We start from the raw sequence: 17,968 nt of genomic DNA on the forward strand, positions 1-17,968 counted from the left end.
TGATACAAAAGCAGTAGAGAAAAGGGAAGGTGTAGGAAGATTACTGATGAAGATTATGACTAGTAGAGACGTAAGGAAACACGAGGAAAGGAACATTTGAAGAGTAGAAGGAAAAGAATTAGAGTAAAAGACGGGAGAAGGAAGAGGAAGAAAGGCAGTAGATAGGATAGGGGAGGAAGAGAAGAAAGACTGAAAAAGGAAGAAAGAGAAGAAAGAATAGATGGGAATAAGAAGAGTAGGAGGAATGAGTAGGAGAGGAGTAAAGAGACAGCAGGAAGAAGTTAGGAAAGCAGAACGCGTGAAAGAAAAGCAACCAGTAAGAGGAAGAAAGAGGAAGAGAAAGATGAGGAGGAGAAGAATGAGGAGAGGATAAGAAAATGAGGAAACCAGGAAGTGTTAGACAAGAAAATATGAAAGAACAGGAAGAAAGAGCAGGAGGAAGAAAGAAGGTAAAGAGGAGGAAGGGAGGGAAGGAGGGAGAGAGAAGAGGGTGTGAGGACCTTGTTAAGACTTTCAGCTGAGGTCAAGAGTCTAGATAGAATTACAACGCTCCCTGCCTTGTATGTATGAGTATTTTCACACTACAGGGAGGTCACAGGAACCATATCGAAAAAAAAGGAGTAATTTTTCTATTTAAATTTCCCCTCGCCATTTTTTTTTTTATCGTCATTTTTTCTCTCGTTATTTTCTCATGTACACATTTCCCCCACTGAAGAGTTTTCCTTTTATTTTTTTTTCTTTCTGGTAATTTTCCCTGTGGTCATTTTCCTTTTAGTAATTATTTTCCTCTCTAGTCATTTTCCTCTTTAGATATTTTCCTTTCTGGACATAATTCCCTCAAGTAATTTTTCTCTGTAGTGGTGTTTCCCTCTTGATATTTTCCTTTTGTGCACATTTTCCCCTCTATTCATTTTCCCTCTAATAATTTTCCCCTTTAAACATTTTCCCCTCTGGACACATTCCACTCAAGGCATTTTTTTCAACATTTTTCCCTCTGAGGTTCACAGTACGAAGAAAAACTGACACAATCAACACTTTCCATCCTGACCATCCACTGTGAACCATCCAAGTCCAGACATGCTTCCATCAGTCATCCTAGTCCATCCCAGTCTTCTATCCTTCCATCCTTCCATCAACCATCCAAGCCACCCACTATCAACCATCCCATCCACCATTCTAGTTCATCCATCATTCCACCTATCTACTCCCTCCTTCCCACCGCCAGCCAGCCTCCCTCTCCGTCCCTCGCCGTCCGCTAATCACTAATTTCAGGGCATTCACGTTCCCTCAAGCAGGCAATCAGGCAAGCAGAGGCTGAGGTGAGCATTGGTCAGCGAAAAGCAAACTTGTGCACGAATTTCATGGAGTCAGTCAGGTGAACACCGTGTGAAGGTAATGACCTTGTGATACTGTTGATGTTATTCTTTTTTTCTTTTCTTTTTTCTTCTTTTCTCTATTCTCGTGTTCCTCTGTTTTTCATGTTCCCTTACTCCGTCTTACTTATTTTTTCTCTCTCTTTTCTTCTCTTTCTGTTTCTTGTCCTCCTCGTCCCCCTCCTCCTCTTCCTTCATTGTCAATTTCCCCTTCCTCTTCTTCTTCCTTCTCTTCGACCTTCTATTTTTAATTCTTCTCCTGTTTCTCCTTTTCCTTCTCCTCTTCATCTGATCCTTTCTCTTCATTTTCATGTTCTCTTGTTCATCCCTCTGGTTCAGTTCTTCATTTTTTCTTTTTTCCAGTCTCGTAACCTTCATACTTATCACTAAACTTTCTCTTCATTTCCCTATTTTCCTCTTCAGATTTTCACTCCCACTTGTCTCCGCTGTACTTATATTTCTTTTATTCCGCTAAGTACTCCTCCTCCTCCTCCTCCTCCTCCTCAAGGCTCTGTATTAGGGCCAGTACTCTTCATAATGTACATAAATGATATTGATGAAGGGATAAACTGCAAAATAAGTAAATTTGCAGACGACACCAAAATAACAAGTAGAGTTACGTCTGTGTCACAATGGCAGGAACTGCAGTGTGACCTCAATAAACTAACAAGCTGGGCAGAAAAATGGCAGATGAAATTCAATATAGAAAAGTGCAAAATTCTACATATCGGAAGCAAGAATGTTCAGGCGAGATATGTAATGAATAACATGCCACTGTCAAGTGCTGATAAAGAAAAAGATCTTGGTGTCGTTGTGTCAAACGACCTAAAGCCGAGTCAACACTGCACAGAAACAGTAAAGACGGGAAATAAATTAGTAGGGTTCATTGGAAGAACCTTTGAATTTAAATCAGAAAAGGTTATACTTGCCTTATATAACTCACTGGTGCGCCCTCATCTAGAATACTGTGTACAGTTCTGGTCACCATACTACAAAAAAGACATTGAAAAACTAGAAAAGATACAGCGCAGAGTCACAAAGATGATTCCAAGATTGCGCAATAAGCCGTATGAGGAACGACTGAAGAACTAAACCTATTTAGTTTAACAAAGCGCAGGATAAGAGGAGACCTAATTGAAATGTTCAAAATTTTCAAAGGATATAGTAACATTGATGCATATAAATATTTTACCATTGATCATTCTAACCTAACAAGAAATAATGGATTCAAGATTATACCCAAACGTTTTAAATCCCACGAGGCCAAACATTTCTTCTTTAATCGTATTGTAAATATATGGAATAAACTTCCTGCCGAAACTGTGAACAGCAATACTATTGAATCATTCAAAAATAAAATAGACAAATATTTAAAAGCAAATCCCTAACAAGCTCTCTTCTTGTCCGAATAATTACTAAATTCACTATTAAACTCTTATTCAACAGACACCAATTTTAATATAACTTGTATTAACTTTCAGATAGGCGTATAGAGTTCACCGTAGGGTGAATAGTAGAACTTCCTTTCATCCTTTCCTATGAAAATTTCCATGTCAGTTTTTCCATACTGCATGGTACTTTTCCCAACTATTTCCATGCCAGCGCAAGCTGGAGGGAGTGGTGGGTGGGGAGGAGCCTTCTGCTATGCTGTCCTGTCTCTCTTCACTGTAGCTAGTTAGAAGTAGTTACTAAACAGCCTTGCAAGGACCAAAAGGTCTGTTGCTGTTTGGCTTTCCTTTGTATTCCTTTGTATTCCTTTGTATTCCTCCTCCTCCTCCTCCTTTATCAGTTTATGTCTTCCCAGGTCGTGTTCACCCCACGTAAGGCAGCGAAGCGTGAGAGAGGAAGGTCGAGGGGAGAGGCGCCCCCAACCCTCAGTAAACCAGCTAGCCCCTCCCTACACAATGATCATTATTGTAGCAGCAGGTGATCAAGGATTCTACATAACCAGTGGGAGAAGCACGCGTGACAACTTCAGAAAACATCTCTGTAGCCTCTGAAAATAGCCCTGGTGAGACAGAAAAAGCTCAAGAACACGAGGCTATAAGAACATTACAAAGGAAACAAGGGAAGCTGCAAGAAGCCATCAGGCCTACACGTGGCAGTCTTTACAAAACACATCAATTTACACTAATCATTCATAAATTTGTCCAATCTTTTAAAACTCCCAAATAACTCTGCACTAATGACCTGATTCCTTACTCTGTTTCATTCATCTACCTATCTATTTATGAACCAGTCTCTTCTAGTCTCTTTAAGTCAATCTTGAACCTGTCAGGAAAAAAAGCACAGAGGACCCGAGTGGAGAATAATGAAGGTGTTTATATCCAAGTAAATACTGACAATACCTGAGCCTCTGCAACGTGTTCACTGTCCTCTAATGAGTCTCCTGTAACACCCTGGAGTGACGTGCACCCTAACTGCCGCCACTAGGTGAGGAACGAGTGCTGCTGTGTACTAGGGACCGAGTGAGGAGAGACTGACTATGTGATAAATGTGGAGGGAACTGGTGGTGGTGGTGGTGGTGGTGGTGGTGGTGGTGGAGGTGAAGAAGAGAAAGAAGAAAAAAAGTAGTTGTGGTGGTGGTGGTGGTGGTGGAAGAAGAAAATGAAAAGAAAGAGAAGAAAAAAGAAAAGGAAAAGGGCGGGGAGAGGAGGTGAAGGAGAAAAGGACAAAAAAAAGGAGTAACAAGAAGACAAGAACAACACCAGTAAATACAAACAATATAGAACAAAGAAACGAGGAACGAAAGGCGGGTCAAACAAGAAAGAACAAACAAACAAACAAACAAAAAATTATCCTCCACAATCCCAATTCTCACCTATAACAATAAATAAATAAATAAACAAAACTTGAAAACACAACACTCATCTCTTCCTTAAACTTTCTTTTTCTTCAACCCTTTCCATTCTCCCTTCCCTCCCTCTCTCTCCCCTCCCCCCCCTTCCCATCCTCCCTCTCCCCTCTCCCTTCTCTACCTTCTCCCCCTTCCTCCCCTCTCCATTCTTCCATATCCCCTCAAGCAAGCTTTAATAGTGACTTCTCAAAACTCCCTCAAGAATTTTTAATTAATCCAGACGCGCAAAACTCTCTCTCTCTCTCTCTCTCTCTCTCTCTCTCTCTCTCTCTCTCTCTCTCTCTCTCTCTCTCTCTCTCTCTCTCTCTCTCTCTCTCTCTCAACAAAACTATGGCGACACATGCTGAGTTGATTATGATCGTCTTTTATTATTATCATTATTATTATTATTATTATTATTATTATTATTATTATTATTATTATTATTATCGACACTATCATCATTAATATATCATCATTATCATTGTTCTTCGTGGTGGTGGTGGTGGTGGTGGTGGTGGTGGTGGTGGTCCTGGTGGTGTTTTCACTTTTCATCACATGAATGACTGAAGAAACCGTAGAAAATATTAGAAAACACAGCTCTCTCTCTCTCTCTCTCTCTCTCTCTCTCTCTCTCTCTCTCTCTCTCTCTCTCTCTCTCTCTCTCTCTCTCTCTCTCTGCACATGTGATGCAGAAATATAACCATAACTCAGTTTACACTTTAGTTTTGGAAATAATTTGGAAATGTTTGTTGCCTCAGACACCGGTGTTTGTTGCCTCAGACACCGGTGTTTTAGTGACGAAAAGAAGATGAGGTTTACAAGAGGAGAGGTGGTGTTCTACAGATTGAAAATTAGTTCTATGGCCGCGAACGTTGCAGAAGTTTATAAAAAAAAAAAAGTTGAGGGGGGTGTCAAGGCACTTAGGGTCGATATCTGAAGAGCAGTCCTACCTGGGGACATTTGTGGTCCCCTCCCCAGATGGGGACTCCGAGGTGAAGGACTAATACTATATATATATATATATATATATATATATATATATATATATATATATATATATATATATATATATATATATATATATATATATATATATATGAATTTGGATGAGCAGTGAAGGAATGAGGGAAAGATAATGGTTCATAGAGTCATCCTTCCCCGCAAAAAAAAAAAAAAAGACATATTTGAAAGAAAGGCAATGTAGTTTTTATTGAGGACACTTGTGTGTGGAGACAGCTCCAGTGACAGGCAGCAGGAAATACAGACCATGTCGGAGAAAGAAGCAGCAAGTTATTAACTACGTAACTGTGTTGACACCAAGCAAATGTAATAAAATTGCATACACCAAGGAGCACCGCAGCTGTTTATGTGACACACCCATTATATCAAACTGCCTCGCGCCCCGCCTATGTAATCCTCAGTTAATGGATTAACACCAACTCTACCTTAAGTGTGTGTGTGTGTGTGTGTGTGTGTGTGTGTGTGTGTGTGTTTTCTCTCTCTTATCACTGGTAAATAGAAAAACTGTTTTAATACTTGTCTGCTTCCTAGTGCTGAATGACTAAAACACACACACACACACACACACACACACACACACACACACACACACACATTTTAGTGACCAACAATGAAACAAGCACAAAAGGTGTGAAGTGTCCTGTCATCCTTTACGCTGCCAGTAGTGTCTTTGACAGCCACACTTTATACCATTCTACAAAGGCTGATGAAAAGCCACGTAAGTCAAGGGGTTCGAACAGTACCAGCTGCCTTTCACTCCATTCTTTCACTTCGTATTCACCCATATTTCCCTCTCTCTATATATTGTTCTTCTTTACTTCCCCCACTCTTTTCTTTCCGTTCCGTTCCGAACAGTACCCAATTTCACTGCCCATCGATAAAATAAACAGTAAAAAGGCTGAAGTACTCGGGCCACACTGTTCTTCGTGGCCTGCCAGTGGTGCCTCTCAAACCCACACTTCACACCAACACGTTTCACAAAGACTCAGAAGCTGCTTCACTCAAAAGGCTCGGGCAGTACCTGAATTGCACGACAGGGGAGGGACGCACACCGCTGCCAATACAATACACCTGCCAGTACTCAAAACTGCACCACCTCCCAGCCCGGCAGCTCGAAGAGACCTTACACGCAGGATTACATACACCAGGACTTCGCGAGGGGTTGCCAAGGTCTGCCTGCCGCTCTCCTCACTCGTTCCAAGATATAATTCCCTTCCGGCCGCAGATTTCCATGCAGGCTTTCAGTACACGAGTTCCAGGCGACGCGTGGACAGACAGACAAACATGAGCAGCTTGTAGACCCAGTGTTGTTCTACATAAACCTACTGTCATGTTATTGGCCGAGTTTACCTTGAATGGGATCACGTTTTCTTAGTGTCCCCCGTGTTCCGGTTACCTGCCATTCGGACATTATCCTTATTATTGTTATAAGTAGTGTAAGGCTTATTTACTCTTTTTATATCATGTAGTATTATTCTCTTCATAATTTAAATTCTCTATATCTTTGTATGTATAAGGGAGGAAGTATAATTGAGGTGGAAATATGTTGAAACGAGGGGAGCTTGAGTGGACAACAACACATTCCAAGGAGGGGAAGGTCGTGAGGTATATCGGAGGGAAGGCGTCTCTCAGGGAAGGATCTTGGTGTGGATTGGTGATGGAGTGAGTTTGTGGAGGTATTAGTGGTGTAGCGGTATAACCTTGATATCCAGGATCAGGTTAGTGAGTCTTTTGTGGTACCAAGAGCTCTTGTCCGCTCAAATTCGGTTGTTGAGTTTGTGCCGGTGACGCTGTTCGAAGGGGTCATAGGTCAAACTGGCAGCCATTTTGTGAGTGGAGGTTGTGGTGTTCACCTTGGAAGCTGGTGTTGTGGTGCATTGGTGATTTTGGGGACGATGTTATGGTGTTATGAGTAATCTTTGGTGATGGTGGTAATCTCCTGTGAGGCTTGAGGAGGTGAAATACGGGAATTATTGTCTGGGGACGCGGTAATGGCGTCTGGGTAAATTCCTGCGGTTGAGGGGAATATTTCAGTGACTGGTGGAGGTGTAAACGGGTTGTGGTGTTGTGTGAAGTGACGAGAACGTCATGTAGTAACGTGTACTACCTCATGTTGTTTGTGAATTATTATTAATATTAATATATGTGCTTGTAACATAGAAGAATCGTGTTTTCTACTCCCCCAACATTGATCTGGTATTGGAGGTGATTCCAGGTGTGCTGAGTCAAGGTAAAGGTACAGTGAGAGATAATTCTGGCGATTTCGGATAGGTCAGGTAGGCACTCGAAGCCTTTAAAAATCCAGACCTTTAAAACTTTCCGGGATCAGTGTAACGTCCACTTTCTTGGAGAGATAACCGGGATCGTACGATCGTAAGTAAGTAAGCGATCGTGCAATACACACCACAAGAAATCGCTGGGATGGAATTGATGCTGCAGATGAGGAACTTAATTACAGTGCCTTGTGGAAGTAAATGTTATTCTTTAAGGCTTGCATGTGGAGTTTATTGTTACGACCATCTAACCTAAAATGTAATGCTGGAAGTGACAAACACGACTCTAATAAATCTGTTGAAAGGAAAGGAGCCTTTTTTTGCTATACTTGAGAAATTTCCGTCGTGGTAAATGTATAAAACAAAATATGTACTTAAGAGTAGCTTGCTTACACGCACAAAACAAGTGCCTTGTGGTTCAGTCAGTTAACGCTAGTCTTTTCAATCTGCTCAGTTCAAACTCTGGTCACGTCCACCTCCCTCATCAAAAAAGTAATAAATAAAAATAAAACATATACTTACGTGCCAAAAATGAGCCCTGGAAATAAAACTAACGCTATAAATAAAGAAAACACAAACTTCTTCTCACTTTGCCAGGAATGTGGCTCAGATTTCTATCCAGAGGAACTGAAGGAGAAGAGAAAATGTTTGCCTAAGACTCCCTAGCTTGTAAAGACACGCTCTGGGATGAATCTGCCGCTACACATTAACAAAACACATCCCTTTCTATTCCATGAAACGAAGCCTTCACCTTGAACGTGGCTTAGATTCTTGTCCTCAGAAGTTTGGCGAGAGAAAAATTAAATATTTCCTTAGAGACTAATAATAATAATAATAATAATAATAATAATAATAATAATAATAATAATAATAATAATAATAAAACTTTTCATAATAAACATGGTTTAAAATCTGCCCAGAACAATTCTGAAAACCAAATAAAAATAAATAAATAAATAAAATCTACATCAGAGAAGGATTTGAACTGCCACATTACAAGGCAGAGATAAAGAACCCTAATCCTTCCGTAGTTTTCTGGAACGTGGTTTGAAACAGTCAAGAAAAAATTAAGAAAAGGAGAATAAATCACTTAAACTCACTAACTTACATAACAAAAGGAATCACATTAGTATAACAAAACCCACAAATAAGTCATGTACTCGTTGGTCGTCACTTTTCAAGGAAGTGGTTGAGATTCTGTCGTGATGAAATAAAAAGACCAAAAGGCCAACGATAAAGAACTGACTCTTCCCGCCTCACACTCCAGGCACGTGGTGAAATTCTGTCTTATTGTATTGTTACAAAAACAATACTTAAGTTACACACCACAAGGAATCGTATTACAAAAACAAAAGCTTCAGGTAAAGAGTACTCCTCTCCTCACTTTTATGGACCATGCCTCAAAGGCCATCGCAAAAAAAAAAAAAAATAAAAAAAAAAAAAATAAATAAATAAATAAAAATAAATAAATAAATAGATAAATAAATAAGAAAAAAGTATATATGTATATATATATATATATATATATATATATATATATATATATATATATATATATATATATATATATATATATATATATATATATATATATATATATAAACGAGAAAATTGAACTTAAGACTTACTAGCGGACGTAAGAGAAGGAATCACATTGGTAGAAAAAGGCTAAAGATTATGAAGGCTCCTCTTTCCTCACTTTTCTGAACGTAATTAAAACCTCTCCTAAAAACTCAGAACACAAGAAAATATCAGCTTAAGACACACATACCAGATGGAATGGTATTACTAAACCAAGGTAGAAAATATGTACTGAAGACTATTAAAGTTACGGCGTAGAAGAAATCATATCACCAGAACAAAGTTTAAAGGTAAGGAAGACACAGGCCTCCCCACTCTGAAGAACGTGTTTGAAATTTCTCCCTTGAAGAATTACAAAAACGAGAAAATGTCAGTTTGAGATTATCAAGCCTAGGAAACAGGAAGAATCGTAGGAGTAGAACAAAGGACAGAAAAATAATCTTGTTTTCTCACTTTCCAAGAACATGTTTGAGATTTGTCGTAAAGAACTTTCAAAGTGAGAAAAATATTTCGTGGAAAGCACTAAAGTTACGGCAGAAGGAATGGTATCAGTACAACAAAAGTTAGGGATACACACTATGCATCCCTCCTCACTGTTAAGGAACGTGGCTAAGATTATGTACTGAACAATATAAAAAGTGAATATAAGTATCTATTAAACATTACTATATTTACATAGCACAGGGATTCGTATTAATGGAACAAAAACTGAAGGTAAAGAATTGACTCGTATTTCCTCACTTTCCAAAAAGAAATGTTTTAGAATTGTGTAGAATTAAGACACGAGAAAATATCAACTTAACACTTCCCAACCCACGAAGCAGAATGAATGTTAACAGTAGAACAAAGGCTATAAAAAAGAAGACTCTGCCCTCAGTTTCCTGCGACCTGCGTGGAGTCCTGCCGTGGAGAGCTTAGAAAACGAGGACTGTAAGTGGGAGGGAAATCTTTACTGGATTAGATATTTTTTTATTGTTCTTTTTTTATTAGTATTATCATTTAAGAGCTCGTGCCAAGGACAACAAAAACTACAATGTTCCTTGAAGACTGTGAGTGAGAGGGAAGAGGTTCACTTTATTTTTGTATTCATGCAATAAAAAAAAAAAAACTCACTCAAGACGCCAGAGTGTGGGAATCCATAGGCAAGTTCAACAATTTAAACCGAATGTGAAGCAAAAGGTTTTATTTTCATGAGGTTCTCTGGTCTATTCCAGTTCGTTTCGTCTCCTCATGAAGGGCGTTGGCAAACATTTCTTCCTCTCACTTTCTTAACACTAGGTGGAAGTTACTAATTTTCCCGCACGATATACATGATCGAAGCGCCCCCGCCGTGCAGTGACCAGCGCCTCACTGCATCAATGATTCTAACTGAGTCATGACACCGCAACATCCAGGTGAAGGTGACGAAAAAGGAGGTTTCCACGATCGAACGTGAACCTTCAGACTGCCACACGAACCACATACCACAGAGGGTGGACGTGGAATTCAGCCCACACGGGATTCAGCCCATGGAATTCAGCCCACGCGGGATTCAGCCCACGGAATTCAGCCCACGCGGGGTTCAGTCCACACGGGATTCAGCCCAAGGAATTCAGCCCACGCGGGATTCAGCCCACACGGGATTCAGCCCACACGGGATTCCGCCCACACGGAATTCAGCCCACGGAATTCAGCCCACACGGAATTCAGCCCACATGGGATTCAGCCCACGCGGGATTCAGCCCACGCGGAATTCAGCCCACGCGGGATTCAGCCCACACGGGATTCAGCCCACGCGGGATGCAGCCCACAGGATTCAGCCCACACGGGATTCAGCCCACATGGGATTCAGCCCTCGGAATTGCGAATGTGGACACACCCTCTCTCTCATCACGTATATATGCACTCGAACGAAAACACACACATAATCTTCTCTAGCTTAGGGGAGAGTGTGCGTGTGAATGTGAACACACACACACACACACACACACACACACACTCTCTCTCTCTCTCTCTCTCTCTCTCACACACACGTTGTAGGAGTTTTAGTTTCTTGTGAGAGCTGGCAACTGCGAGCCAGGCTCAAGGACACAGCCAGTGGGGGAGTCACCGAGTCAGACGCCCGTCAGGTCACTGTACGCCTGCGGCTATTACAATCACATCCAGCCACTCTGTGTTTCTGTTATACCCAACACACGTTTATATGCAGACTCGAGCGAAAAAACACATATAATCTTCTCTAGCTTAGGAGAGTGCGTGCGTGTGAATGTGAACACTCTCTCTCTCTCTCTCTCTCTCTCTCTCTCTCTCTCGCATATATACAGACTCGAACGGAAACACACACATTTCTTCTCCAGCTTAGGCGAGTGTGTGTGCGTGCGAATGTAAACACGCACACACACACACACACACACACACACACACACACACTCTCTCTCTCTCTCTCTCTCTCTCTCTCTCTCTCTCTCTCTCTCTCTCTCTCTCACACACACACATTAATATGCAGACTCCTACAAAAACACACAATCTCTAACTTAGGTGAGTGCGTGCGTGTGAATGTGAACTCTCTCTCTCTCTCTCTCTCTCTCGTATATACATGCAGACTCGAGCGAAAACACACACATCTTCTCTATTTTACCAGTTTAGTGAGAGATAGATAACGAATAAAATGATCGCTCTGTAGCGTACAATAGTAGACTGGAACAGGACACGTTCGCACCGTGTACAGCGCCTCGCAAGTCCCTGTTCTGAACACAGCTCTTGCATTGTCATCAGTGCCATTTGCTGCTCTGCTCTGCCCACGTACGCACTCGCCTAAGCTAGATAAAATGGCATACTTGACGGAAAGAGGAAACCAAGTGAAGAGGGTTGGGGGCTTTGAGTATGTCCTGAGGAAAGACCGAATGGGAAAGAACGGAGAACTCACCTGGAGATGCAGAGAAAATGTGAAATTCAAGTGTCCAGCCAGTATAAGAACCTTACAGGGGATAGTTCTTGATGGTCAAGGAAACCCTAATCATTCACACCCTGGGGATCCTCTAACTGGAGAAGTCAGGCAAGTGCAGTCACACATCAGGTCTGCTGCGACAGCTGGGCAAGATTCCACCAGGTCAATTTTGGCAGAAAACATGACTGGCTTGTCACAAGATGTTCTCCAAAGGCTACCCAAAAGATCAACCCTGGAAGACAGCGTGAGGGCCAAAAGGCGTGCAACCAACCCTGTTGAACCAAACTCTCAATCCTTGAATTTTGCCATACCTGCCAGGTTCACAGATATTGTCCTGCATGACAGTGGTTCTCAAGATCCCAGCAGGATCCTGATTTTGGGAGACATGAACTTACTTCATGTCTTAGAGAATGCTGAGGTGTGGCTTGGTGATGGAACCTTCGCAGTTGTTCCCAGTATCTATTTCCAGCTGTACACCATACATGCCAAAGTGGGTAATAAGTTCCCACCTTGTGTGTACTTTCTTCTACCAAACAAAATGCAGGTCACCTATGTGCAAATGCTGGAAGCTCTTGCAAATATAATTCCAGATGCAAACCCCCAGACAATTCTGACGGACTTCGAGAATGCTGCACGGAATGCTTTCCGCCAGGTACACCCCAATGCAGACATCAAGGGTTGTCTTTTTCATCTTGGGCAGTCAGTCCAACGAAAGGTCGCAGAACTTGGCTTGAAAGTGGACTACGAGAGTAACGTAGAATTCAACATGTCTGTGAAATCCTTGGTTGCTCTCTCTTTTGTGCCTGAGGAAGATATACTGGTCATCTTCAACACCTTGGCTGACAGCTTTCCTCCTCTGGATAGGGTAGAAGAGTTAATTGCCTACTTTGAGCTGACTTATATTCAGGGGAGGGACAGGGGCCAGGGAAGAGACAGGGGACCACCCAGGTACCCATCAGTTGTCTGGAACCATTTTTCAGCTCCAAGGAATAACATTCCACGAACCACAAATGCTGTTGAGGGCTACCACAATGGATTGAACAGTCTGTTCCTTTCCCAGCATCCTTCCATCTGGAAGTTAATGGATGGTTTGAAAAAGGATATTAGTCTTCACTTGAAAACACTAGCAGACAACGAGGTGGCAAACAACCCTCCACCAAGAAACAAATACATTGTTCTATCAGAGAGGCTGGCTGCAAGGGTGGACTGCTACAATGATGTAAATGACAAGTTGCATTACTTGCGATCAGTGGCACATATCTTTAGCAACTAAAATCAAATACAAATAAAAAATGATTAAAATCATATAAAAAAAACTTCCCACTAGGGGAAAAATAAGTGATTAGTTTAAAGCACAAGCTCCATAAAAATAATAATAAAAAATCGAAGCCTCACAGAAAACATCTAATATTTACAAACTGAATTTCCAAAGAAAAAAATTAATTGGAAAAACAAAAAGTAAAACAGAAAAATAAGCCTCCCCCAGAAAAATAACTAAGTTACAAACTGAAGAAACTAAAAAAAAACTATTAGAATATATATATATATATATATATATATATATATATATATATATATATATATATATATATATATATATATATATATATATATATATATATATATATATATATATAAGGCTTGCTATGGTGCTCAACCTCCTCGTGGTGCAAGCTGGGTTCGGCGAATAGAGCACTAACTACTGTAAAAATAATGAATAGTCAAAGAATAATATTGCTTTAAGTTATTTACTTTTCTTTTCTAAAAATCCGTTCAGTAGAAATGGTCATATTTCTAAGGGTTCCATGTCAATTAAACCCCTATTCAACTCAACAGTGTGGGCCCGTGAGTTAAGTCCCGTGTGGGCTGAATCCCGTGTGGGCTGAATCCCGTGGCCTGAATCCCGTGTGGGCTGAATCCCGTGTGGGCTGAATTCAGTGGGCTGAATCCCGTGTGGGCTGAATCCCGTGTGGACTGAACCCCGCGTGGGCTGAATTCCGTGGGCTGAATCCTGCGTGGGCTGAATTCCATGGGTTGAATCCCGTGTGGGCTGAATTCCGCGTGGGCTGAATCCCGTGTGGGCTGAATTCCGTGGGCTGAATCCCGTGTGGGCTTAATTCCGTGTGGGCTGAATTCCGTGGGCAGAATCCCGCGTGGGCTGAATCCCGTGTGGGCTGAATTCCGTGGGCTGAATCCCGTGTGGGCTGAATTCCGTGTGGGCTGAATTCCGTGGGCTGAATCCTGTGCGGGCTGAATACCAATGGAACCACCACAGAGCCTACCAGAGAGAGAGAGAGAGAGAGAGAGAGAGAGAGAGAGATGAGAAGTTACATAGGTAGATAAGACAGATATATAAATATATGGATGAAATTAGACAAACAGATGCAGATAGATAGATAAAATGATAGATAGATAGATAGATAGATAGATAGATAGATAGATAGATAGACAGATAGATAGACTGATGCAGAGAAAGAAAGACACATAGATAGACAGACAAAACAAAACTGAGGTAAATAGAAAAAAAAATGACATTGCTGTATCGGCATAAAGACAAATCAACAGATAGACAAACAGACAGACAGACAGACAACCAGCTAACATCTGCTAACCTAATCCCACCCCAGGTATAACTGAGATGCCTGATATTCACTTTAAAATAAGTCAATGTAAATACCTAAAGGCCAATACTAATGCTGCTTCCTGGCCGCCTCGTGGACACACACACACACACACACACACACACACGGTAATGACTTGTGCAATTACGGGGCGTGCGGGGATCGTTACAGCTAAAGCTGGGGAGTGGAGAAGCTGAGGGAGGGGTGGCATGGTAAGCAGGGAAGAGGAGGCGAGGCTAGAAAGACAGGGTTGTGAACGTTAGACTGGGGAGGTGAGGCTAGGGAAGGCAGGGGAGGTGAGGCTGGGGAGGCGAAGCTAGGAACAGGAAGCTGGAAAGATGGCGCTGGGGAGGTGAGACTAGGGGAGGTAAGGCTGGGGAAGCTGGGTTGGGGTGTGGCTGGTGGGGGTAAAGATAAACCCATGGCAACAAGGTAAGTCACTCCCAATTTCATGAGATGAACAGTGATTCTAGTGACGAGTGTTTATTCACCTCAGCTCTCTCACTCTTGACTCCTCACATGATTCCTCGTATGGATGAGTTGATGATGAATCAGAGTGAGTTGATGTGGTGGAGGTGAAGGATGTGCTGATGAGGGAAAGGCAGTTGATGATGGTTATGAAAGTGATGGAGGAACAAACAGCGACAAGGAAGTGGAAGATAATATCGGAGTGGTGGAACGGCAGAGGATGTGCTGGTGATCAGAAAGACTACCATGGTTAATGTTTGCGATGATTCCTGATTGCAGACTTTACGGTAAACATTCAAGAAACAAGTGTAATATATATACCTGGGAATGTTGTGACAGCGGCGAGGTGCGTGGTGAGGGAGCAGAGACGCCTCGACAGTAAACGCACTGCGCACTCCCTCCAACACTCAAGCCTATTTTCGTGTCCCTCAGCCATTTCAAGCCTCCCATTTCAAGCACCATTCCTTTAGATTCATCGCACTGGAAACACTTACGTCCTAGATAGTCATATGAAATACAAAAAAACTGATAACTATGCAAAATTAAGAAAATATTAGTTATTAATGGTCTGGCAACTGTGATTCCTCAACCGCTTGCTTCCTACTAGCCTAGCGAGGAACGACACACCAGTTTCACTAGCAGTATATGTCCAAATACACTTATTACCAAGTTAACATACCTGCTGACCACTGTGGACAAGCTTTGGGAGAGTCTTGGTTCACCTAGAGCCCAAATAAGCGTCCAAGAAAACACAGAAGACTCACACGTACACCACAACGAAGCTGACGCCACTGACCACTGACTGACTGGCTCAAGTGAGTCGCGTAGCTTCTCTTCCTTGTCTCGAAGCCACTCGGGACTTCGGCGGCACTGTCAAATATAAAAGAACACGGTTAAATGTACAGAATGCTTTAAAAGTTTCAAAATATGTATGAACAATTAATTTCGGTACAATATTAGTAACAATCTACACTACAACTGCATTTTTTCATAATCTGGCACCTTTTTTATATCCTTTTTCATATTGCAATGGACTCACTTTCTGCTTGTAAGAAGGAAGAGCGAGAGTATAAAGCAAGGTTAGGGAATTGAGCCTGGAGGACCCGAAGACTCTTTGCAGCATCATATAACTGAACACTGGCCAGTAACACGAAATACCGAGGCCACAGTTCGGATTTGGTGTTCTATAAGTACTTTCCCTACGACAATAATGGGGGTCTTGAAGAGTGTGTCCATAATGATGCTGTAGCTAACGCCATGCATTATCATTAAAAAAAAAGAAAAAAAAGAAAAAAAGAAAATAGAGAAAGAGCCAAAATTAATCATCATTGCGCTCTTATGAGAGAACCATTTTATTTCAGTAACCCGCGGTGGTTTTACTAAGTAGACATCAAACTACCTACACTTGGGAAGCTTTACTAAATGTTGTCCCCACTCTGGTGAGCATTGCTTGAACAATGATAGTGTAAATCTTTGGGGAAGCTTTAGTAAATATTCAGTGCCCATTTATGTGAGTATTGCTTCAAAGATTATAGTGTAAATCTCGGAAAGAAGACAAGCAGACCCTTCACCTTAGAAGCACAAACCCACACCACAAATAAAAAATAATAATAATAATAAATAGATAAATAAATAAATAAAATAAATGAATAAATAAATAAATAAATAAATAAATAAATAAATAAATAAAAAGACAAAGAATCTTCATACTCATTCTTCATAACACTGCAGTCGCTTCGTTCCAGTCTCCCGCACTTTCCTCCTCGCGTCGTCTGGCTGAAATGAATGGAGGTGAAGGACGAGAGCTTGTGTCCTGTGGAGCGTGTCTGGTGTGCTCAATTTCCCTGACCTTTAAGCAAGTATTGGATTATTCTGACACTCACACCGGATACTCACCTATCTACGTCCCCCGGGTCATCACGTTACGACCCAGAAAGGTTCCGCTGCGTCTGGTGGCCACTGGTCCTCTACTGACCAGCGCGATGGGGCCACTGAGTGCTGGATGGTTTTGTCGATATATTATTTAGCCCGTACGCTTCGGGCGACGGGAATTCCCGCTCGGGCGGAGGGCTTCGGGTGGCGGGAGTTCCCGTCCTCTGCTGTCCCGCCAAGATTTGTACTCCCGTGACGTAAAAAATGTTCTATACATATATGCATTTTAGGGCTTTGTTTACCAATCAGAGGAGCTGAAAATGTATGGGACTCAGAGGGTGTGCTGTGTGTTTAGCTATGAGACGATAGACAGATGGTTGCATTGTTGCAGCCTTGGAGTCGAACTCAAAGTCAAAGGTAATTTAACCTCCAAGGCTGCAACAATGCAACCATCTGTCTATCACCTCATAGCTAAACACACAGTACACCCTCTGAGTCCCATACATTTTGAGCTCCTCTGATGGGTAAACAAAGCCCTAACATGCATATATGTATAGAACATTTTTTACTTAGAATTTCACATTCTCTCACCTCTTTCAGTATTTGTAGAAACTCGCGTTACACCCTGTATGAGGCACCTGAAGCCAGAGTGATGTAAGGACCTCGTGGCTATGATTATTACTTTTATTGCATTGTTTTCTCCAACCTTCCTACCATGACAGAGAGAGTGCAGATGTCAGAATGGCCACTGCAATAGGGTCAAAATTCCATCCAAGTGAAATTATCCACAGAACCTTCTTGTCATGCTTGAGTGATAGCTATCAGTTGCTGGGGGCAGAGAGAAGTAACTCCATCACCACACCAGCACGGGAAGAGCCAGCCAATGATGGCTCATGCTGTTAGTCACATTTCATGCTGGAACACCTCCTAATCTAACCTAACCACCACACCCACACACTTCACACTCCCTTCCTCCAGCCTGCTTGCTTACCTTA

The 17,968-nt window shown here is 41.8% G+C and overlaps 1 long non-coding RNA gene across 1 annotated transcript in view; it reads right to left on the reverse strand.

The window, feature by feature from the left end:
- The window catches only part of LOC135109550 (uncharacterized), a 27,157-nt gene extending 9,942 nt beyond the window's left edge, over positions 1–17,215 (reverse strand). Inside the window, exons 1-2 of the long non-coding RNA XR_010272740.1 lie at positions 16,998–17,215; positions 15,781–15,971 (exon numbers count right to left, since the gene is read on the reverse strand). This is a non-coding gene — a long non-coding RNA (uncharacterized LOC135109550). The remainder of the gene's footprint in view (positions 1–15,780; positions 15,972–16,997) is intronic.
- Between the last annotated feature and the right edge of the window lie 753 nt (positions 17,216–17,968).

The sequence above is a fragment of the Scylla paramamosain genome, chromosome 19 (genome assembly GCF_035594125.1).
Source record: "Scylla paramamosain isolate STU-SP2022 chromosome 19, ASM3559412v1, whole genome shotgun sequence".
NCBI classification, from domain to species: Eukaryota; Metazoa; Arthropoda; class Malacostraca; order Decapoda; family Portunidae; genus Scylla; species Scylla paramamosain.